Source organism: Parasteatoda tepidariorum, chromosome 8 (assembly GCF_043381705.1).
Source record: "Parasteatoda tepidariorum isolate YZ-2023 chromosome 8, CAS_Ptep_4.0, whole genome shotgun sequence".
NCBI lineage: Eukaryota > Metazoa > Arthropoda > Arachnida > Araneae > Theridiidae > Parasteatoda > Parasteatoda tepidariorum.
Window position 1 is genome coordinate 21,528,451 of NC_092211.1, and position 25,079 is coordinate 21,553,529.

The following is a 25,079-nucleotide window of genomic DNA, read 5'->3' on the forward strand; positions in this document are numbered from 1 at the left end:
TTTATACCGGGCAGTAGCACTTAATCTTTAACAAACATCATATTAGAGTTTAATAAATAAATGAGTATATGGCAGTATCACTTGATCTTAAAACACAAAAGGGTAGAGTATATTGGAATGTATACCAGACAGCGACACTTAATTTTTAAAAAAAAACATGAGTGTAGGGTATACCGGGCAAAAAAGTAGCAAGAGGTGGCATTTCCCTATAAAAAATTCAGCCTAATTTAACCAGGGAAATGGTGATCATTACCCTAGAATAACCGAATTATTGAAAATAATAAATAACGATTATTGTACATAGCTGCATTATTTTCATTAATATATATACTACTTATGTTATTATTATTAATATATTTATAATGGTAATAAAATTCACGGAGTAGAGAATTCAAAAATTATCATTTGTCAATAGATAAGATGCCATAAAAACAAATAGAATTTTTAAAGCTATAATTTTAATTTAAAACATAGGGAAAAAATCTGTATGTATATTAAATTTTTTGTTCATTTCTTCTTTATTTCCATCGGACTTATTTGTTTCATATATTCCCATTAATAGTTTCGGGATTTGATCCTATCACTTATTTTCTTTAGGGAGAGGATACCAACGAGTTTTTATTTTAACAGCTCCTGTGAATTGATCACCTCCCTTAGGGATTAGATCAAATCTCTGTTTTCATCACTTTTTGTGACATTTACATATAGATGTTTAGATCAAGAGTTATAAAAAGTAAATTTCCAGAAAAGATCATTCTGTGTTTTTTATTGCATGTTATGAAGTAATGTGTATAGGGAATTATTGTTTTAGAGCTGTTTATTTTTTGTAATTGACATGTGATGGGATTAGAAAATGTAAATGGATTAACAGTCGCTTCATTAAAACATTAATATTTGCATTGTGTCTTGGTCATAAATTAATAGAATGAATTATTAGTTTAAGTCTTTTGGTGCATTCAGATTTTGAAAATGCAGATGCTTTTCATAGAATAAATATTCTTACAGATGTTTTTTATCAATTATAAAAATGATATTCTCTTAGATGATAATACAAATTGAATTTTTAAAGGTGCATGTGAATGCAGGCCAATTTCAACAATGATGAACGTCTTCAAATAATTACGTTTTAAAGTAAATAAATCTGTTTATTTGTGTTAAAAATAGTTGCGATTATAGATGTAATATTTAATGTAATAAAAGGCTTTTATGGAACATGAATCGCTTTTTAAAATCACACTTTGTAACTTGAATGTTAATAATATGCAATATAATTAAATTAGTCTTAATTTAAAAGTTCTAACTTTTATTGTTATAATGAAACACAAAATCTTGTAATTCAATGAATATTAGCTTTAAATAAAATAATGTTTTTTTTTTGTAATTTAAGATTTAAAAGGCGTTCATTTTAATGGTACCAAAAGTTTGTTCGTTAATGTTTTCTAGAGAACTGTACGATACAGTGGGTTTGAACATTTTTGTCTAAATTCAATATATTAAACTAAAACTGAAATCAACAAAAAAATGAACTAACATAATAGAGAGCCCCTTTATATTACATCTTTAAATTATTTCAATATATGTCCGAAAATAGAGTTTAAGTGTTGGTTCTTAATTACTTTAAGTTACATATTTTGGCCATCGGTATATGCTACTTTGATAAAAATTGCACATATAGAGCTGCCTAACCCATAAATGTCCAGTATTTGTCATCTTTCACGATAGGTGGAAAAACTAGATAAACTAATTAAGCTTCATTAAATGGTTCTTTGACACAACACAATTCAATCATAATCTAACTCTAATGTTCATTAGTTAACGAAAGGTCTAACATAACTTAACCTTAATTTTCAGATAAATTTCAATTTTACAAATTTGAAGCCATGCTAATTGTAAATGGTTACAAAACTGTATAGTTTTGTATTGATGGTTGTTTAATTGTTTATTTATATAAGTTGTAAACGGTTTCGAAGCCGCAAAGGTAAAAAAATGCTTCTGACCGTTAGCATTAATTGGATGGACACACAGTTGCAGTTGCAACGTTATTTTAGAATAAAAATTCTACTTGTGTAAGATAAGTTTAAGTTGAGCAAAATCTGTGTGGTCTGAACTATTTCCAATTTTTGTCCAATATAATGGAGCTCAGGTGCTTTTTTTTTTTTTTTTTTTTTTTTTTTTTTTTTTTTTTTTTTTTTTTTAAATTTTCAAACAGGGAGTACCTAACGAATATTTTCAAAGCGAAATTATCCAATTTTTTTTAAGTACTGCGAATCACAAACATATCTGTATTAGTTTCTCCTGTTCTAAAATCACAGAGAGTTTTTTTGTTGCATTCATTACAAGTATTAAGCAGATGAGTGGGTAAATTTAGATATTCGCCATTATAAACGAATATTTCTGAAACTTATTTACCGGGTGAAACGGCCATATGATACGCATGCTTATTTGGTAAAAAACTTTTACGAACTAGCTTTCTTAGCCTACTTAAATCAGAGACATGGTAGAAATGGCGAACAACGGGAGGGGAAAGCAGAAATATAAATTTACAAAAAAATATTTCTCTTCTCTAGAACAAAATGCACCTTTACTTTTCCAATATATTTTCCAACAAACCAATTTCTAAGTATTATAATAAATATAACTAGACAATGGATTCTAAACTATGACCTTCTTAGTATTATTTATCGCTATATTGATATTGCTATTTATATGAAGTAGTTGCGGAAGACAATTGACAAACAGGCTAACAAATCGATAAATACAAATCGAAGGATATTATATAGCTGGACATTATGCTTATATTTTATGATAGAGGGATATTTATATGATAATGGAATATTTATATGATAATGGAATATTTCTTTTATATTAGCTGATAAAATCATCTATAAATATGCCGTATTGAAATTGTAGCTTTAGTTAAGTATAAATGCAAAAACTCAGGGAGCAATTTGTGATTTTTTAGCATTTTGGTTGGAATACTAGAACCTAGATCAATGATGGAATTTTACCTTGTATTTCATGTATGTGACTGGGTCTGGAGCTTTATTATGCATTCGTAGTCGGCAAAAACCAGGAAAATTAAATATAATTAATACATTTTGAGAAAAGTACCTGAGACGCTATTTGCCTTGAAAACGTTCCTTTTTAAGTGAAAAGAACTTAGAACAAAGTAACGAATTATTTTGAATATATAATGAGATTTATTTAGTTAGTTTTTTATACTATTTTATCAAAGAAAATTGTAAATTTCTCTCAATGAATATTAATATGTAAAACTGAAGGTTAAAACGGAGGATTTTTATCCTAAGTTTACTGTTCACTAAGATTACTGTAATATTCTTCGCAGTAAGGAATGTAAGAAACATTTTAATGAAGATATTACTGTAAAATTTTATGACATATTTCAAAATTTTACGCAAAATATACGTGAAAACAACTATTGATTGATTTCTATGGAAGTAAATATACTTTTTTGTCATCAACTATAACTCCATTGCATTTTTTATATGTTTCTTTTGAGTTTACATTATGAGACACATTGTGAACAACTCACATTGTGAGACATGATGGTGCAGAATTTAGTGCATGTTGATAATTTCCCGTGTGTTTAAATTCATGATGATCTTTGAGATGATTTTTACTCATGCATTTTTCTACCATAATATTTTTTTTGTAAACGTTTGATTTATATCGAACAGGATTAGCAGAATGAGTGGTAGTATTTTTTTTGCCATAAATTTTCAACATATATTTTTAAAAATACGTTTTCAATATCTCATAAAAATTTCTAAATAAAAATTTTGTTATTCCACAGATTACTCAATATCTATAATATGCAAAAATAACGTAAAGTAACGTAATGCATACGCCAATAAGCAGGTTCAAGACGATCTTTTCGCCGCTTATAATGGTTTAGTACAGAAAATGCTCTACGTCTCTTGAACATGCTTACTTTTGCTTATTATGTTATTCATCTGTTAGTTTGCTAGCATTTTAGTTTAAAAAATCATTTGGGAACTTAACGGTAAAATACCTTATACATTAACTCTCCTTCCACGTAAAAATGAATTTAAAAAAGACTTAAAATTTTTATGCGCGTCTTTAAAAGAAACATACAGCACTCAATGAAATTCTACGCCAAAATCAAAAAGATTTGATCACAATTTATGATAATTATTAATATAAATGGTCAATAGTATTAAAATAGTTTCTCTTTATTTAAGCACTTAGAGTAGACAGCTTTGTCGGATAGTAAGGCAATTTTGCCATAGACAAGCAATCGTGAAACTTTCATGTAGAGAAACTTGATCTAAGGAGTTTGTCATTGAGTGTTGGCGAAAATTGTATTTTCCTTATTATTTGAAATATAATTTTAATTACTATTAGAAACTCTTTTGCGCCTTTATTTGTTGAGTGCTAACACAAAGTAACAGTATTGGGAAAGTGATATATAGTTAATACAGTATTCAATCAATTAAAACGCTTTTTGAGTACTGTACCAGTAACATAGATATTATATCTGATATGAATGATATTTATTAAAATTATGTCTAATATCGGAATCTTGAAACTCGAAAAAAATTAAGTTGCTTTTTTTAATAATGATTTTATGGTTCAATGTTCTCATACTAGATACCAGTTTCATATTTTTTACCTGATGTTTGGTATAAGGACTATAAATTTTGAAAAATAAAGTATTTGTTAAACCGTTGCCATATGAAAGGAAAAATAGTTCATACACCTTATATTTCGGTTTTATTAACCAGAACTATAGTTTTTTTTGCTAGAAATGTTATTACCATACAGAATGATAATTTTACCAGATTTTTTTCTCCGTGAAAAATATCCATTTGAGAATCATAAAACTATTTCTCTCGCTAGAAAAGTATCGAAATTTAATTTGCAAGTCAACTTTTATCATAAAAGAAAATTTATATTTTTCAGGAAAGAAATTCTCTTAGAATTTACCTACGAAAAAGATTTAAAAAATGTTTACACAGATCATTCCTTGACAAAGAAAAACGCCTGAAGCTTGCCGTACTTTAGAAAAGAATTGATTTCGTTTTGCAAATTGAAAATCGATAGACCAATTCTACACTTTTCATATCATATTCTTTGCCTTTTAGTATTTAAAATTAAATTGTTATATGCTTATTCATTCATATATTGAAAATATTTCAAATTTTATCTAATTTATTTACTTAATTTATTATAATTTATTTATAATTTTATCTAATTTATTAATTTCCCCTTAAAGGTGACTCTTAACTTGTCAAAATTAAACGACAAAATCCTTATCAAAAATGAAGACAAAAAGTACATACTTCGGAGATTGCAAATTTAATTTCTGTGAAAAGAAATAAAAATTATGTACAAATATGACAAATCGCATTGTAACAGTGAGGGTTCAGAGCATCGGAACCAGTTTAGACGCAGATTGGGATTTGTTTCGAATAATCATTTTTCGAATCCTCTGAGTTTCCCCTCGTCATCAAAAATTCTTGCTGTTATGTTAACCAGAACTAGTGCACTTTAGCATCCAAATAAGAGTCCCGGTGCTGCCATCTAGTGTGGCAGAAACTAGACGTCCAAATTAACATGGCCAACGGTATCTCACCCATTCTGGTAGTCCTGAAAGAGTGGATACCACTTTTGGAGAACGTACTACGTCTGCTCATGTGTGCGCACTTGTGCAGCTCATTAGAAATAAAAAAAAATGTTAACCAGAACGTGTTTTACTTATTTCGATACCATACATACTTACATACTTTGTTACTTACCATGTTTTTGTGCAATACCTACTTCGAATATCGTAAATTCAAATTTTTTGTCGAAAAATAAAAATGATGCACGAATATGGCAAGTCACCTTTTAAAAAGAGTGGGTAAGCAGAACACCGAAAACTGTTTGGTCCAGATTGACATGTGTTTCGAATAATCATTTTTCAAATCTTCTCAGTTTCCTCCCATTATCAAACATTTTTGTTGTTTCGTACAATCGTTTCGCTAAACTTTGTTTTACATATTTTAGTAGCCTCTTCTGTTAACTATTATTTTTGGTCCCCTAAGCTCATGTATACTCTTACAAAGATAAGATGATTTTGAGGTTATATATAAATGACAGGTTTAGAAAAATATAAATGAGGTAGATAATTAGCTTATATCTTTCACCAAAAATAACTTCGCCTATAAATCTCAATTTCAACGACATTTACACCTCTTAAAATCAAGCTAATATATATGTCAGTAATAATTTTAGACAAAATCGCGTGAAATTATTCACACATGAGATATACGTTTTTGCTTCAAGCGAAGAAAAAATAGCATGTACGCCTCAAAAACAATTTCTCTAAGCTGGTTCCTCTTAAGTACGTTTTCATCAACCTCAAAAGAACCTCGTGTATGAATGATAGGACTCCACACACTTTCATTATAAAAATTAGAAACTTAATTTTTTAAGTTATATTTGAAGTCAACTTTAAATAAACCTTTAATCACTCTGGACACCTTAAACAACATCAAATAGACCTCAAAAACACCTTAAATCTTTGTAAAGGGGATTTTAGTTTTCTTTTTTTGGAATGATTTGAAGTTATATAGTAAGAGTGGTCTTTTAGAAACTTTCAGTATATTATCAAGTATCTACTTGCATGATATTTCATTAAAAATTCTTTTACGTATTATTTTGTTTTATTTTATCGTTATTATCAACTATAATTTTCTTATGACGTGGAGATAAGAAAATAGTTTAAAAATATTGATGTACGGACCAACATTCAATTTAGTTATTTTCTTACTACTTGCAATCAAGACTCTTACGTTTTCTTCTAATTTTTAATATCATATTCTAAAATTAACATATTTTTCAAAGTTTCTTTTTTCGAAATAGATATTATGATTATCGTAAACTACAAACCCTAAGAAATGGAATTCGTTGATTTCATCTACTTCAAATTTTCTTCGAATTGAGTTTCAAATATGATTTTTTCCTTCACCTTTGAAAAAATGAAAGTAAAAATATGTTCGATACACAACAAAAATGTTTTGTAAAGAAAATAGAATATTATATGCAAAGTATACGTAATAAAATGAAAAATATGTTTCGCTGCAGATAAGCAAAGCTCATTAAGGCTTCTACAAAAGCTATATGGAGAGTGCGAAACGAAATAAAGGAAAAATATCGAAACAGCCTTCATCGAAAATTCAAAGTAATCAAAGTTACTCGGTAAATTTAGAGCTAATCTAGAATATTCTCAACTTCTCAGTGACATTATCTTAATGACGTGAACCCTTTGAGCTATGTAATTTGGCGCTTTCCTCTCAAAGAATTTGATTATTCTTTTTTCGAAAGCTTCTCATGTTTCACGGTGAAAGAAAGAATATATTTTGAAACTTAGTTTTTTTTTCTCTTTATTATCGTATTTTATTGATGCAGTTGGTTGATCGAGTTATTCCAACACTATTATATTGTTTTTCTGAAATAAAGCGTAGTAATATTTTTTTTTTCATTATCTAATTAATATTACTTTACCAATATTAATTGAAAAATATTTCCTGTTAATGTTTATTTATTGTTTTATTATTTATTATCTTTTCATTTATTATTTTTTATTTATTATTTATCCAAGTGAAATGTTTCACATTTGCACACACATAAGGAGATGCAATCTAAGATTAGAAATACATTATTTATTTAATAATCATCAGCAATATTTGATATATATTTATTTAATTATATTTTATTCAATATTTAAAACCAATCTAGTTTAATTGACTTAAGGCCAAGTAAGGTAATTATGAGCATACTCTAATTTTGTCCAACGCTATTTTCAAATGCTCCTCAAGGATAAGAATTTTTTTTTCTTATCAAATTGTAATGGATGTATTTTGTTTCAGAAACTTTTAAACAGTTCCTGGAAGAAAATATTGAAAAAAATATTTAATTGATCCCAAATGAATGTAGAACACTTTTTGTGCATTTTTATTCAATGTGATTTCTATCTTAGAACAAAGAATTATATAAGACCACACCTTTTTATAACGATTTTTTTCTAATTGTGAATATAGTTTTCTGGGTTAGATCAGATAATAAAAGTGAAAGAACTAAAAAAATGAGCTTATCGAATGCTTTTTGGCTTGAACCAAATTTAAGTACTCTTGCAACTGGCAAGAAATTTTGCAACTTATTTGATTATTAGTGGATAAAAATTCAATATCTAATGTCTTTAAGAATGGCAAATCATTGCTGACTGCACTGTAAATAATTCCGGAACAAATTGTGGTAAAAAATACTGGCATTCAGGTTTCCTGTACGTTTTATCGTAAAAATCCATTTTTACCGGAATATGTTACGGAATAAAAATTTTAATGTGCCGTAAGCTTTACAGTAATTAATTCATTCATTCCTATTCCTTTTCAGTTGAATTTGGAGGATATGGCTTTTTCCATAGCTTTCCATCTCACTCAATTTGCGGTCAGATATTTTGCTTCTCGCCAGTTCTTACCTTATATTTTCAATCCGTTTTCAATCGTCTTGCTCTTAGTATTTTTGAGTCTTCCTCTTTTTCTATTTCCGTGACGGTCCCAATCACAAAGTTGTTTTCCTTAAATACTGTAATAATTACAGTAAATTAACTGAACCATTCAAATTAAGTAAATATTACTGCAAATATGACGGTATAATATTTTACAGTAAAAAGGAACTTTTTAGTAAATTGCGCATTTAGGATGAAACATCCAAAGTTCCGTTACTTTATACCCCTTTTTAAATGGCTAGTTTGTTCGATAAAATTTTGATTGTTTAACCGTATTAGGTGAAAGCAATTACTAATCGGTTTTTCTCAAAGTTAATAGCTTGAATACTATTTAATTTAAGGTCATTTGAGTGTTTTGTTTGAATATCGTAATATGAAATTAAATATATTATTCTTTAACTTTTTTTTCTTACAGTATAATAGTTTTGACTATACTTTTTTCCCCAGTGTGTTTATCTTAATTGTATTTTTATATACTAAAGAAATAAACGAATACCTTAATGATGAATCGCATTGAATTCATAATAAATTTTATCATCAAAGGTTGTAATAAAATACAAAAGTATATTGTAGAAATTCTGTTATTAAACTATAAAATTTAGTTCCTTCTTGATATAAAGAATTCAGTTAATTTCCTTTTAATCCCTAGTATTCAATAAATTGCTTTAGAACAAAGATAAATATGCTTTTAAACCAACTCGACTAAGCAACTCATTTCAATTTGTTAATTTCACCTCATTTCAAAGTAACTGGTCTTAGGATAATTGCGCTTCATTTCGTGCCCCAACCACCAATGCAAAGTATAACTCGTGTTATTCTATTGCTGCCAAAACAGAAGGTCATTCGAAATTTAATTGAAGTTGCAAATTTCAATTACTTCGCAAAGCACCTGGCTTTGTTAACAAGGACAGTAAAGCGTGGTATACGTCATGAATTTCATTTAAATCAAAGATGTAACGCCTGACACATTGATATCCATTACAATTAAAGCTTCAATTACTTAACTATTACTGAAACTAATCATGCATATAGCACATCACTTTATCTTTTACTTAATTTATCTCCACAACTATATATATATATATATATCTGGAGTATTGTTTGAATGATTGATACATTAAATTATCGAAGATATAGTAAGCTATATGAAATAAAAATGACATTTGATTGGCAGTAAAAAAAGCTTTTTTTGAGCATGTGCGTACAAAAGGAAAGAAACACACTTTGTGCATTTGAGAAAAACAAAAAAAGGTGTTTCCTTGAAAGAAAATCGTTTTTTATAGGGGGTATGGTTTTCCCGGACTGTCAGCAACGTTGAACATCTTTGAAGCATAGTCAATGTGGGGGTGTCATTGTTGTGGGGGTGGTAGGCGTGCAGCATATCGTCTGTCCAATATGTCCCAAACATGCTCGATTGGGTGAATGTCCGGAGAACATACTGGTCAATCCATTCGTATGATTCATTTCTCCATAATGAGATCATTAACTAAGTTAGCACAATGTTGGGAGCGCTGGTGCCTTGCTGTGAACGTGGCACAAACCATTGGTTGTTGAGCAAACAGAACTGCAGCGTGAAGGTGGTTTCAGACAGTTTGCTTCGAAACTGTGGTGACAGTAGCGAGCAAATGTGCTGCTAAAGAAGAGTGGCATTCATATTTCAGTGTCTCCAATCCAGTAAACTAAGCGTTGTCTTATTAAATCCTGCGAAAAAATCCCTATGTATGCAAGAATCTTCAAAAAATCAGAACTTACTGAACGCAATAATTGCCAGATTGCAAATATGTAACATTAATTGCCAACAATATATTTAGAAAGAGAAGAAGTGTTATTTTCGCTTCATAAGTTTCATATTCTTAATTAAAAATAATGTGAATACATAAAATAAATGACGAAAAAGTTATCAGAAATATAATAATTCGCTAAGGCCTTTTTTATAAAATTGCATTAAATTATTTGTTAATTATTTTTAACTATTACTATTTATTCTTCGTTGTTCAAATACGGCATGAGATCTAACTACATTTGCTGAAACTTACGATTGGTTGTTCAGCCATCTGATCGTGTAACAGTGCTTTTCTGTTATCGAGACATATTCAGTTATAATAACTATAAATAAAAACAAAATAAACTGAAAGCAGAAAACATTTCAAACCTTAAAGTAATTCAAATGTTTTCCTCGTTAATTTTTTTCATTATTTTTTGATTAAAATAGCAACTTAAAATACTCTAACATATTAGGAAAAGTCTTCTAGCATCTTAGCAGTATTAGAGGCAATATTGACCTAAGAGACAATAGTGACCGAGTGGCTGGTATTTCTTCATCCCAGCTGGCAAGATGTTACAGTTGCGGGGAATTATGCAGGAAAACTGCGTAATTAAATATATTTATTCTAGTAACTCGTATTTTTGTTGTTTGAAATTTATAATAATGTTCGAATCTGAATTTTTGTTTCATCGTATTCGCATTAAAAGCAATTGAACGAAAAAATAACAAGGACTTTATCTGAAAAATTAAAATAATTATACATAATTTAAAAATGACCATAAATTTTTTTTAGTTTTTATTTTCTGCTTATAAGAACATCCCCAGCTAAAGTTCATAGCTAAAAATATTCTGTTTAATGCAGACAATTATATTTAAAAAAAACGCAAATTAAAATTTTATTACTTTCTCAGACGTTGTTGTTAATTTTATTTGTATAACGAGATATAAACTAAAATAAACACATTAAATATTTAGTCAAACAATAAGTTCTGAGACTAAAGTATTGAATTAGCTGGTAATTTAATTATCTGAACAACAAAAAGATTTTAAAAAATTGAACCTTGATGACGCCTAAATATTTCCTTAGATGCTTAGACTTAATGACATTATATATTATTTTTAATGCTTAGTTGAAAGATGCTTTGTCTAGTTAAGAGACATAAGACAAAATGAAAGCTTCAAAATTTAATTGTCTTTTATTATATTAGTTTCCATGTAATTATTGAACTAAAATTATGTAAAAAAATAAAACCAATGAAGCCATTGGTTTTTATAATCAATAAAACTTGCAAGAAAAAGCAAAAATACATTAATGCTGTCCGAAAGTACAGCATTAGGTGCTTTAAAAGTTCTTTATCAGATTTATTTAAAAAAATATTTTTTTCTTCATGGCCTTTAATATTTAATCTCATACTGTTTTTGTACTTTATTCTAAATAAATGCATTAAGAATTAATATCTAATTTTTCTATAGATTGATGTGGTTTATAAACCAATTTTTTATAAAAAATAAAAGCATTTTTTGAAGGTATGGGATAGGGTAGTAAAAGGAAAGATAGACATAGTTACCAATATTAAAAAAAAAGTAAAATTCTAAATGAAAACGATCAGTTATATTAAATGATATAATGTATACATTATATCATTTAATATAACTGATCGTTTACTTTTGTGCACTATATATAGTGCACAAAAGTAAACACACCACCCTGAATAACTTTCGATCTGACGTTCTTCAAGTCCAGAACTCAATATTAATGGTTCGAAGAGGTGACCTCGAATGTGTTAAATAATTAGCGCAGAATATATTTTATTTTATGAAATCAGACACAAAACATATTTTCTTTGAATGAACATAACTTTTATGATTGATTCAAAATTCTGAGACCCAAAATATAGACGGTAGCCGCAAGCTGGGGAATATAGCCATTATAGTTTGGTTAAAAGAGTGATGCGTATTTTATATTTGCTCATGAGAAATCAAATTTTTTTTAAAAAAATCGTGTATTTAATATTCTCCAACTATTTTATTTTGCCATGCACCGTTACATTCCTTAAGATGTAAAAATAGTACTTCTCACAATTTATAGTGTTGTTAACTATTAATTAATTGTTAATAAAACTATTAATTAATAAAATTATGAAAAATGGTAAATACTAAGTAAAAGTAATAATATTTACGATAAGTACCAGCATCCTGAGAGCCTGCACTTTTTTACCGTAATTTGATAAGGTATTTTTGATATGTAGGTTAACAAATAGTAACGTTTTTTTTCATCCTCTTTGGATTTTTCAACCACGGATTGAAAATACGTATATTATTTTAGACTAATAAACATGTAATCATTTTCCTGGCGTAGTGACCATATGAATTAGATTGACCTTTATGAGAGATAACTACATAAAATCGAGGACTGATGACGACTTTTCATTAAAGCTTATAAATAAAAATCAAATGAAGAAGGAATTTTGATTGAGACAACAGAGCACACCAAAAAATTTACGATGTACATACACGTTCATAAGTATTTCATGATATTGTTCTATTTTCTGCTGTTAGTATGTCAAACACAGTTACAAAATGTGCAAAAAGAAACAGAAGAAATCAATTTTGTCAAAGACCTAGAAATAAATACATTTTAATTTAATACATTTACCCCTATTTTACCCGTTAAGAATGATAACAGATCAGAATCGATTTTTTTTTTTGTATCAGCACAAAACATGGTTCATAATCACTGGAAATAACGTTAACATTCCAGAACTGTTTAGTAACTTGCAGTGAATGCTAAGAAAGCAACTAAAGTGATGAATTCAATAAATGTACTTGAGTTTCTTGAAAAAAAAGTAATTTCGTCTAAAAAGTTATTTACTTATATCAAAGTTATTTCAAGAAATGGGGTGAGTTATTATATTGTAAATTGCATCTGAGTTCTATGCAAATGTGTGTAATATCGGATGGTCGCAATCTCTTAAGACAAATTTATTCCGTTACCACTTCATTAAATATTCAAATTGGAAATTCTAATATCAATCTAATACCGTTTGCTTTAGAGACCACAATTATCGAACATTTCAGTAATTAATATATATTCTATATATTTATTGCGTAGTTTTACTACACCACTCCTATAATTTTTCTTAAAAAAAACCTGCTCCCTGAAATTGCTGTGAAAAATAAATAACAAGGTACAATTATTTTCCTATTATTCTATATTTTATCCGTGTTTAAAACAGTTTCTGAAAACAAGTGTGTATATCCTCTGAGATTTTAGACATATTATTGGTATGAGTCGATAAGCTAGCTCAAAAACTAATTGAATTAATGTTAAAAATGGTAACATAATGTATTTAAAAATGATCATCTAAGGCAGACTTATTTAAATTTAAAAAAATATTTGTACAGACGCCTCTCTGCTCAGGAAATGTGTTTCGTATAATATTTTTAATATCTTTAGATTTTTTTTATTCTTAATATTTTTTCTTAGATTCTTAGGATTGTTTTATAGTTTTAACATTTTTAAAGATTTTTAAAGATGAAATATTATTAAATATTCCAACATGTTGCTCCCGAAATAGTAATCTATATCCCACATTTGAGTACTCCATAGCATTTCAATTATTGTAATCCTCATTTCGTAAAAAATGACGAGAAGTAACAGGAAGGAAAAGGAGATTCTAATTTAAAACACGACTTAATTGCAAAAATAGAAATGCCTGCTTTTGGAACATATTGCCATATTTTAAACCATCGCACCTAATATTGGTGTTAGGATAATTATTATACAAATAATTATACAATGAGTGATTCAAGCTAACAAAAACGAGATTGACTGAGGAACGAGATTGGCTTTTAAAAATTTAAGTAAATTTTTAAAAGTCGTTCTCGTTAGTCAATTTCGTTCCTCCAGGTCGAATCAATCTGTTATTATTTTAATCAGATGAATTTTTTGTAAAGCGGATGCTATAAGTTATCTGGTTCAACTAGACAAAAAGATGTTTTTCATTGAATTTTTTGGCTATGACTTACATCTTGTTTGGAATACAATTTATTGTTGCTTTATTTTTAAATGCAATATTTATTTTTTATAAATTTCATCTTGATTAAACATTATTTATTCATCTACTAACTTAACCAAAAATTGGCCAATCGAACATAACGTTGACATCAGTTACAGTAAGTACTATATGAAAATAAGAAAACAAAACATTTTAAATCTTCAGAAAGCTTTCAGAAAAATCTTCATATGATAGACACAAAAAATAGACTGTACTTTTTCCACTTTGGTCAATCATCCAAATTCTCTTTAAGTAAGCAAATACTGTACGTAATTCAATGTATCGTGTCTATCTGTTTCTTTATGACACAGTACAGAATACCAGAGTTCTTTTAAACTGTATCGACTGCTTCTTATTATTGCTGTTGTAATTATCATTATCATTATTATCCTTTCTATTACCATTAAAATTATTTTATAAAAACAGGCTTAGTTATAAACTTAAATGTACTTTTTATGCTTTTTTTCAATTTAAATGGCTACTAAATCAACTAAAATGAACAATAAGTATTGCCTAAATTCACATAACTTCCCTTTAAATATTTAATAAAGACAAAGAAAGATTATGGACATTTTTTCTTATTTTAATTATTACAATAAATTTAATTATTATAATTATATTAATTTATGCAATTAATTTAATCATTATGCTTAAATATATTTCCTATATCATTGTGTTTCATTGGAAAATCATATGTCATTAATTTAATGCTCTGCAGTAGCTTAAAATAATATTTTTAAAAATTACTTAGTAATTTTAAAACAAGTTGCAACTTTAAACTTTTTATTTTTAATCGTAAATTTAGAACGTATATCTTTTAAGTAAAATAATTCATTCTATTTCAATATTTAATAAATACAAAGAAAGATTATGGAAATTTTTACTTATTTTAATTATTACATTAAATTTAATTATTAAATTTATATTAATTTATACCATTAATTTTATCATTATATTTAAATATATTTTCTATATCATTGTGTTTCATCTGAAAATCATATGTCATTAATTTAATGCTCTGCAGTAGCTTAAAATAATCTCTTTAAAAATTACTTATTAATTTTGAAACAAGTTGTAACTTTAAACTTTTTATTTTTAATCGTAAATTTAGAGCGTATATCTTTTAAGTAAAATAATTCATTCGCTTTCAATAAAATGTGCCGATATCATTAAATGCTGCGTACTTAATTATATAGCTTAATGTGAAATAAAATGGTTTAAAAATAAATACGTCAATATTTTATTTTGCGTTATACACTTAAAATCAAATTTGAAATAGGGCTTTGAAAAGCCATTTAGAATTTAGAATATTAAACAAGTTCTCAAAAGACGTTAATTAATTCTTTTAGCAATACCTGAGCACTCAATGTAAAAATTTAGGGAATATATATTCAATGTTTCTTAATGATCGGGATGAAGTACGCATTTTAAAGTACTTGACATTGCAATAATTGAAGCGAAATTAATGGATGCGACGTTAATTGCAAATTTCAATTTGTAACTCCGAGCGTGGAAAATTTTTAAAAGTTGAAAAGCTTTTAAAACGCAAGTTTTATTTGTAATTCTTTTAAAATTAATAGCTTCTTTCAGTAGGATTCCAAAATTTTGTCAAAAAATAAATATCTATTTACTATGACATGATGACATATGATATTTCTCAGTAACAGGCTGTGGACTGTTGTCACTATGAAATAAAATAATAATAATTATAATAAAAATATAATATTTTTTTAGTTTCAAAGCAATTTTCTCCTTGTATTAAATTTAGGTGGATACATTTTATTTTTATTCGTATGAGAAGAAATTGGTTTGTTAGATGTGTTTCCATTGCAATGAAAAGTAGGAGGAGTATTTAAAATGGAAAAAATGATAACTTTTATTTTAAATGCAACAGAACTATACTTAACTATATGTCTAATAAAAATAAACTTATAAATAAACTATTTATAATAAAGTTACGTTAATATCACAAGGTCACAGTTAGTTAAAACGCAGTTCATAGCACAGGGATGGGTAACTGAATAATGGAAGAATTCTTTGATATTCAGTTTTAATTCTCAAGAAACACAAAGAGGATTACTTTGCAATATTAGAGGTTGTTCAGTTTATGTGATTTTTCATACTTCGCAATAAGATTTAGTGCCTTCAGGGATTTGAGGGATCGACAATGAATTACGAAAGAAAACAAGTTTTTTTAAACACCTTATGCTAGAAATAAAACAATAAGCTTGTAAGTTTTATTGACTACATTGGTTGTTATTTGCAATAGCTGCATAAAAGTTAGCATACCTAGCTAAACTATTTAAGCACATAAATACATTTTTATGAAAAAACTAATTTTTTTTAATAATTTTTTTGCTATAGCTTAAAAATGTTAATAAAAATTAAACCCAATTTTGTCGAATTTTAAAATAAATTACAAAATTACTGTTGGAAGATATTAAAAAAATCTTTAAAAATTACTCATGATATGAGTATTTAAGGTAGATTTTTTTTACTTCAAATGGGAAGAAAAAATTATTATTTTCTTTTTAATAATTTTGCAGTAGGCCGTATTTTGCAGCTAATTAAAAAAGTCTATTTTAATTGTCTTAAAAATTTCAAAAGTCGAGAAATTGCCAGTTTAAGAAAAATGTCATATAATGTCTTTTCCTGTATTTCAGCCTAGTGTTTATGGTTTATTTTCAACCATCCAAAATTTCAATTTAGAGCAAAAAAAGGAAGCTTTATATTAGTATTATTAGTAATCTGATGTCATATACAAAACGTAATAATTTTGATTAACTTAAAAAATATTTCTTTAGTTTCAAGAGCTTATTTAAATTTATTTATACACTTATGCATAATGTACTACTTTTAACTAGTTCATGAGGTAATTAAAAAAGCTAGAATATTTCCAACTTAAGAAAAAATTAGGAGAAAAATAAATAACTATCTTAAAATAACTATCTTTTTTTCATAAAGGCTTCATAACCATTAATTACCAAAGCTTCCTCAATGGTAACAACTAGTGCTTAGTTTTCCCATTACTGAATATTTTGCATTTTATTCGTGAATCACAAAATATATTCACTATGTTTATCGCATGAGAATGAAAAATTTAATTATTTAAATTTTATAAAGAAAATAGGCATAATGAGAAAAAAATTTCGCTTTAAAAATCTTTAGAAAATAGTTATCTTCAATACTTGTCAAAAGTTTTTCAAAAATTTATTTTAAGTGCATTTAACTACCTCCCTTATCGTCGGTATCAATATGGGAGCTTTGGCGGTGAGTGTAATGGAATTCCCTGATCATTTTCCCTCCCTTTAAAATCTTTATATTGAGGGTCTTTTCAATGGGATTAATAAGACATCTTCTGTCTATTCGGTGTGAAATGCAAAGTGGTATTTTTGCACATGTTTTGTAGGTAGTCTTCTTAGATACCCAACTGTTGACCATTTTTAATAGCTTGTAAAATAAGACCTGTTATGAAATATACTCTTTCGAACCTCTTCGAAGTTCTATTCGTTTGAAGTTCGAACAAACTTTAAAGTGCACTAAAAAAGCTTCTCGCTTCAGGAAGCGCAGGATTATAAGGAATGATCTTCCTGGTAATTAAATTGTTCGTTTTCCCATCAAGCGATTGTTTGTTTTTTCATCGAACTTATCCCGTCGAGCAGAAAAAACTCAAACCAAACGTCAGTCATATCTAAACAATGATTCGAGATTTAGTAGAATAAACTATTTTGAAGAAAGTAGATATAAACAATATAGATTCAAATTACGTAAATAAAAATTCTCGGTTGTGCTGTGTTAAATGTAAAGTTAATTTACAGAAAGTTATTTACATTTTTAATATGGAAAATCACAATTTAAAGTAAAAAAAAAAAATAAGAAATTATAAAGACAGAACTGTCAGTTTTTTTATTTGTTCAGTTTATTTTGTTTAAATTTTTTATTTTTTATGCTTTATTTACAAAGAAAAAATTCTTACATGACTAATTGACTTAAAATAGTAGAAGTCTTTTCAATCAGATGTTGAGGAACCGAAAGAGAATGTGACAGTATGCGTACCTACTATGGAAAAAATTCCGGATTAAATTATGGTAAAACGTATTGGCCCTCAGAGCGCCGGTACATTTTTACAAAGGAAATCCATCTTTACTGAAAAATGTTACGGAGAAAAAAATTTGATGTATTGAAATTTTAACGTAATAAGTACTACCATTATTTATACAGTAATAGTTACTGTAAAACGTATGGTATAATATTTTTTGGTGAAAATGGATTACAGGGTAAAAAATGCACCCAATGAGCGGTTTTACCGTAATACCAATTCCGTAATTTGTTTAAGATTTTTTTTACAGGGTACCATTCAGCTCTCATTTCAGGATCAAGCTATAACAATAAAAATATTTTATTTTTAGTGTAAAATGTTTAAATCTGTTTTACATACACGTTATTTAACACAAGAATTGCAAAGAATTCAAAGAAATAATATTATTTGATACAGTGACATTTAATGGTTAAAATATAGGTAATACAGCTTTTGTAAAAGAAATTTGGCGTACTACAAACGTCTTTTTAACTATGCTATAATCTTCTGAAGCTAAATATTTTAAAACAATTTTCTTTAAAAATTGCTTCAAGACAAGATTTTTATTAAAGAAAAGAGGGAAAGAGATCATCGTATTAATTTTTAATTCAAATCACCTAACATACAGAATGCAAATTGTGTAACAACGAGAAAAAAAGAACAACAGCTATAAGTAATACTTTAAACTGGCAAAAAAGTGCAAATATAAACTTAATTAATTTCTCAAATATAAATTTTAAAAAAAAGAAAATTTAATGAAAAATACTGTTTATACTACTTCAAAAATCTAAGAGCCAAATATTTATAAAACTCGTAAAAAAATTTTTTTTTATTGCAATCCCTCTAATCTTATAAAAGAATTAAGAAGAGCACTTAAATTTGTTTTATCTGAAGCTATCAAACATTAGAAAACACCTTTACGTACTTAATATTCAATTAAAATTATAATTTTTTAATATTCTTATTCAATATTACTTTTTTGGAGGTAGATTTGTTTCCAAGAAAATTACCAGACATTATGTATTAAAAAAGATTTTAATCTGTAGATTGGAAATAAATATTCGGATTTATAATAGACCAAAAAAGATATTTGTTAAAACAATATAATAGCATACTTCATGATTTATAAATTTGTAAGCAAGTACATAAGGTGACAGATAAACATTGGTGATACTAATAGTTTTTTTTATTAATTTTAACTGTGCAATGATATAGAGCTGTGAAAATCTAGAGCTCTATTCATTTTTGTTTGTCAATTGGTTTTGGTTAATTCCTTAAACAAACGGAATACTTGAACCAAGATATGAAATGAGAAATAAAAGGCGAAAAACTTAGTAAATAAAAAAAAACTACGTCTTTGGATTATCTTGTCTTACTAGTCTATGGAATATCTATGTAAACATTATTAATAATTTCCTTGCTCTGAATAATATTTATTTTATGCACGGGATCTTTTAAATAAATTGAAAAATAATAAAAAATTTTATTCCAATGATTTTTTTAAATGTTCGAAAAACGATTAAAAATTAAAGTTTAAATATTAACAAAAATCTGTTAACATGCTCAACATGCATGCAAACGTTATACATTTCAAAGCATTTGCATTTTAAAGGATTAAGATAAAAACTATTCCCAAGTAATTGATAACATTACTTGGGAATTACTTATCGCCTACTTGTCAAATGAAATTCAAGATTTTTTCTTCACTCATTTAAAAAATGCAACGATAAAAAGAGAAGATAAAAATTTGAAGTATACATCAAAGTATACATTGAACATCATTTTAAATATCTGTCTTCTTTATCAATCGATGAGATAACACCTGCAGGCGTTAATTAATTTAGTATCTGGTTCTTTAACCTAAATCAGATTATTTATATCAAACAGTAATAGAATTATCTTGATTTAATTTCAGAAAATATTTTAAAAAAATATTTGCAAATGCACAATATTAAATGAGAATCACTATAGTTCCTGCAGATGATATAAAGGCAAATAAAAATGCTCGGATATATGGGTTGGCATATTAGAAAGAATAAAGAAACTACGGGAAAGATAAAGAATAGTATTTATGTTCAAAATAATTGAAATACTGAGATTATACATAAAAATATGTATTTTAAATTAAATATTCTGCATCATTGGAGGTGTAAATATGATCTAAATTTATGATTAAGGTAATTTTTAATTCGTATCTAACATAAAGCATCTAACCTAAAGGCATATAATTCTTATTAAATATTTACAGAATTATCTCGATTTAATTTTAAGTTTGAAGTTTTAGCAATTACCTCTTCATTCGATACATTCTTTCTCTTGATCTTTAGAACCAGCTGTTCAGAATTAGATACTTACTTTCCTTTTGAATTATGATAGTTCAATCCTTCAAAGAAGTCAGAAATCATTATACTGAATGGAATATCGAAAAATCTTAATATTTTCATAGAGAATATTATGAATCTTATTTGGTGCATTTTGGAGTACCGGAAAAGGAAAATCATTCTTTAGTGGGAAAAGAATCCCTCTTGAGTGTGCCAATACAGTATTTGTCAATATGAAGCACATAATAGTTTTACTTTTTTTAATAAATATTCTAAAAGGGACTATAAACTTAGGGTCTAGTGGTTTCACACATGCTTTTGAAAGTACCTCAAGTCATTAATTCTATGCGTCCGATCGGTTAAAAAATAGATCAGTTAAAAATCATGCGAACCAATAAATGTCATCTAATGGAATTACTTCAGAGGTAATGAATTTAAAAAAAACACTAACAACCTGAGAAACATGATGCAGATGTATAAAGTCATTAAATCTGGAGAATATATCAAATTTGCCTCCATGAAACCAGTTAAACTGAACAAAGTTAAAAGTTAAAGAATAATCGTAGTGGTATACATTACAGTTTATATGGCTGTTTATGAGCACCATCCACAATAGCTAATGATTTTGTTTATTCAATGAGTTTTATGGATCAAGATATTTACAAAGGGATTATTAAGCAGTAGTTCATACTTAAACTTAGACGAGACATTTGCGTATTAACCTCAGAAAATATTTTTTCATTTTTCGCAAAGTAGCTGATTTTCGATTTGTTGTCTGCCAACGTCGAAAACCATTCTCAGGACTCGAAATAGGCATAATTATTATACCATTTAACATAAAATCATAACACCGCAGAGCATTAAAGTAATGAAATACACAGAAATTATATAAATTAATAAGTACACACGTCTATGCATTATTATACAAACCAGTCCTCAGGGACTAAAAAAAAAATTTAAGCCAAGAGCTCATTAACACTATCCGGCAATACCATGATGTAATGGTTCTTCTTCACTTCTCCGTCAAAAGACTCTGAAGAAGCTTTTTGAGAATAAAACTGGGATTCTAGAGCATCTAGGACATCTGATAAAACTTACATTTTAAAGTTACAATTTCTGTGATTTATCTGGAAATTTAAATTTTTGTTTTGTTTAAACGTATCAATTAGCCAATATACATTTGCTTTTACTCGTAAAATTAACAGTGCCTTGCAACAACTAGTACAGCCACCTTTCGAGCATTTTATAAGAGTGGTTTTATTTTAAGATTCCCATGCTCCCTCTCAAGCTAGCGACTTACGAATTATTCCCTTATACTGCTTGATTGCATGTCTACTTTGCATGTTGTGTGATCATCAGAAAGAGATGAACTCTTTATATATTCGACTAAGCACATACAATTGAATAAGCTTCGCTCGTTCTGTTTTTTGGTAGTGCTATATATATATATATATATATATATTATTTTCTGTTTTTTGCTTGATATATTTTGCTTTGGCTATATCAATACAATATTAGAAGGAAATCCTTTTTGCGGATATAATCGTGTGGGCTGATGAAGAGATTATATCTTTTCCTTGTTTTGATTTCTGGATTTTTAATATTTTTTTTTTCAAGATATCGAAAATTATATTTTTTTAAATACTTTCGAAAAATAGTTTTTAACAATTTTCTTCTCTTGTCATTATTTTTTATTATTTCCCATATTTCCTCAATGTTTTAGCTTATTTTATATACTTGCAGTTATATACTTGCAGCTTATGAGCAGTTAGTAAAACTTATTAATTTTCCTCGTTTTTCTCTTTGTTTTTATTGTGCTATATTATAGTGATCATATTTAATGCAGCTTTAGCGCTTGATATTATCTACTATNGACTTCGTTAAATAGAGGTCCGACTGTATATATATATATTATAAATATGAAGATGAAAGTTATTGAAATGTCATGGTATATTTTACCCTGAAATAACGCAGATACTTATTCTCAAATCTCTATCAGAATATCCATATATTTTCATAGACTTTTCGAAATAAATACTAAAAATTCTTAATTCAACATGGAGCAAAGATATATCTTTGGTTCCCCTTAAATAAATGAAATAATGACTCAGAATACTTTCAGAAATGTTTTCTGGAATTCGAAGCAATCAGTGTTAGTAATCGGAGAAGCACGAAAGAATTTCAAGTAATTCTAACTTCTTGTACTTTCTTTTTCCATTATCGTTAAACTAGAAGTGATTTGAGTTGTATAAGTTATTTCCCTACTCAATTTAGGGAAATCGAGAAAAGTGAACGGGCAATTACCATTAGTTTCTCAGTGGGAATGTGGAGAATCTTGATCTTGAAACTTTTCTATTTTTTTAAAGGGTTTCAAATTTCAACAAATTAACTCCAACCAATGTTTTTTTTTAAAATAAAGTTTAAAGTTTTTCTAGTTACTGATTCCAGTTAACGATTGATCATGTGGATTCTTTTTTTATATAAATTGAATAATACTAATCAATTTTTTCGTAAATTCAATATAAGTTTTGATAGTTTTTTTCTACGGTTTTTTAAGTTATCCTTTTAAACTAAATCAATTAAGAGATATAACTAAATATGTTTGTAAAAACTCTCTATTATATCGAAAAACCTGAGCAGACACTTATCATTTAAATTGTACAATATATGCAGTATTTCAAATTTTAAGAGTATTTTAAACATAATTGGAATTTCATAATCTCCATCTATTTTGCATACATTTTATTTCAACATATTTAGTATTATTCGCAAATATTATATTGATTATCACTTGATAAACTATGAATATTAAGTGAAAAATCAATTACAATTTAATTAGTAACTTCAGTTTTTTTAATATTATTATTTCTTAAGGAAGAACAAAAGATTTGAATTAAGTTCTCTTATTTGCAGCATTTATAAAAAATTTGTAGAATAACATTTTTTTTACTCGTGATTACATTTTTTTAATTTTTAAGTCGCGCCATGAAACTTAAAAATTTAACGAAATTTTTTTTAGAATTTGCATTTTTAAAAAAAATTACGTTATGCCGTTTCGAATTTACACTATACTTAACTAAATTTACATTTAGGTAAGTATAGTGTAAGTTACACGTTTTTATCAAACAGATTCATAGTAGTGTTTCCAGGCATGCTTTTACTTATTTCCGTTATTTCCATTAGATAAGAGCTCAAAACAAGAACGCAGAATAATAACTATGTAAAAATTCTAGTGTCTTTATCAAACTCTCTGTTAAGTAACGCTCTTCCGAAATATTCGAAAACGTGTTATATCATCTTATTGCTCCAAGTTCTTTTTATATTATTTAAATGTTTGCTTCAGATGGAAAAGTAGGAAATAGTTTCGTATCTGAATATTTTTAGAACTTTTCTTTTTTTTTAAAGATAATAGCAGACAAATATCGATAATAAGATAATCATGAAAACGTGCTATAATAGCGTATATGATTGCGAACGTATATCATAGCGAAATTTTTTTTGTAGATAATATCGAAAATGTATTATATCATCTTAATGCTCCAAGTTCTCTCTTTTATAATTAAATGTTTGCTTCAGATAGAAAATTGGGAAATGAAAAAATCTGAAATAAAAAAGCAGAAATTTAATTTTAGAACTTATCTTCCTTTTTTTAAGATAATTGAAAATGAAACTAAAGACAGACTGGTGCACTTTTGTTTACATTAAATGTAACAGAATATTAAATTTCAAATTTTATTTTTTATTTTTATTTATTCTATTTATTAGATTTTTAATTATTTTTCTCAAGAAAAAGAAATATTATTTTTAAATATTAAAAAAATAATGCAAGAGTTAAATATTTGTTTAAAAAATACATTTTCCCATTTAAAAATAATTATATATTTCATAACCTGACAGCAAAAAAGTGTACAACTGAGCATATCTTGTTTTTAAACCCACAAGTTAGCATTAGTATCAGATTTAGTAACTGCCTTTACTAAGTTTGTTATTTTATTAAGTAGCCTTTTTATAGGCCTTGCCTTGTTAAATGATTTATTTGCAATCCTCGGAAAATAAATTACTTTCCCCATATCAATTACCCATCACTTTTATTAGAGTATATAAATCTGCAAGTCCTCCCACATTAGTTCTACCTGCATTCTATTCCAAACAATGTCTGCTATACCTCATAATGAGATGTTACTAGTAAGCGAATAATATTTTAGTTCCATAAGAGTGACAATTAGTATCAAAATTCGCAACCGTGTCATTTGTTTCTAACTCTAATTGCATAATGTGATACATTTATGGTGCTATTATGTATCTTCACGATCGCCCTCTCGGA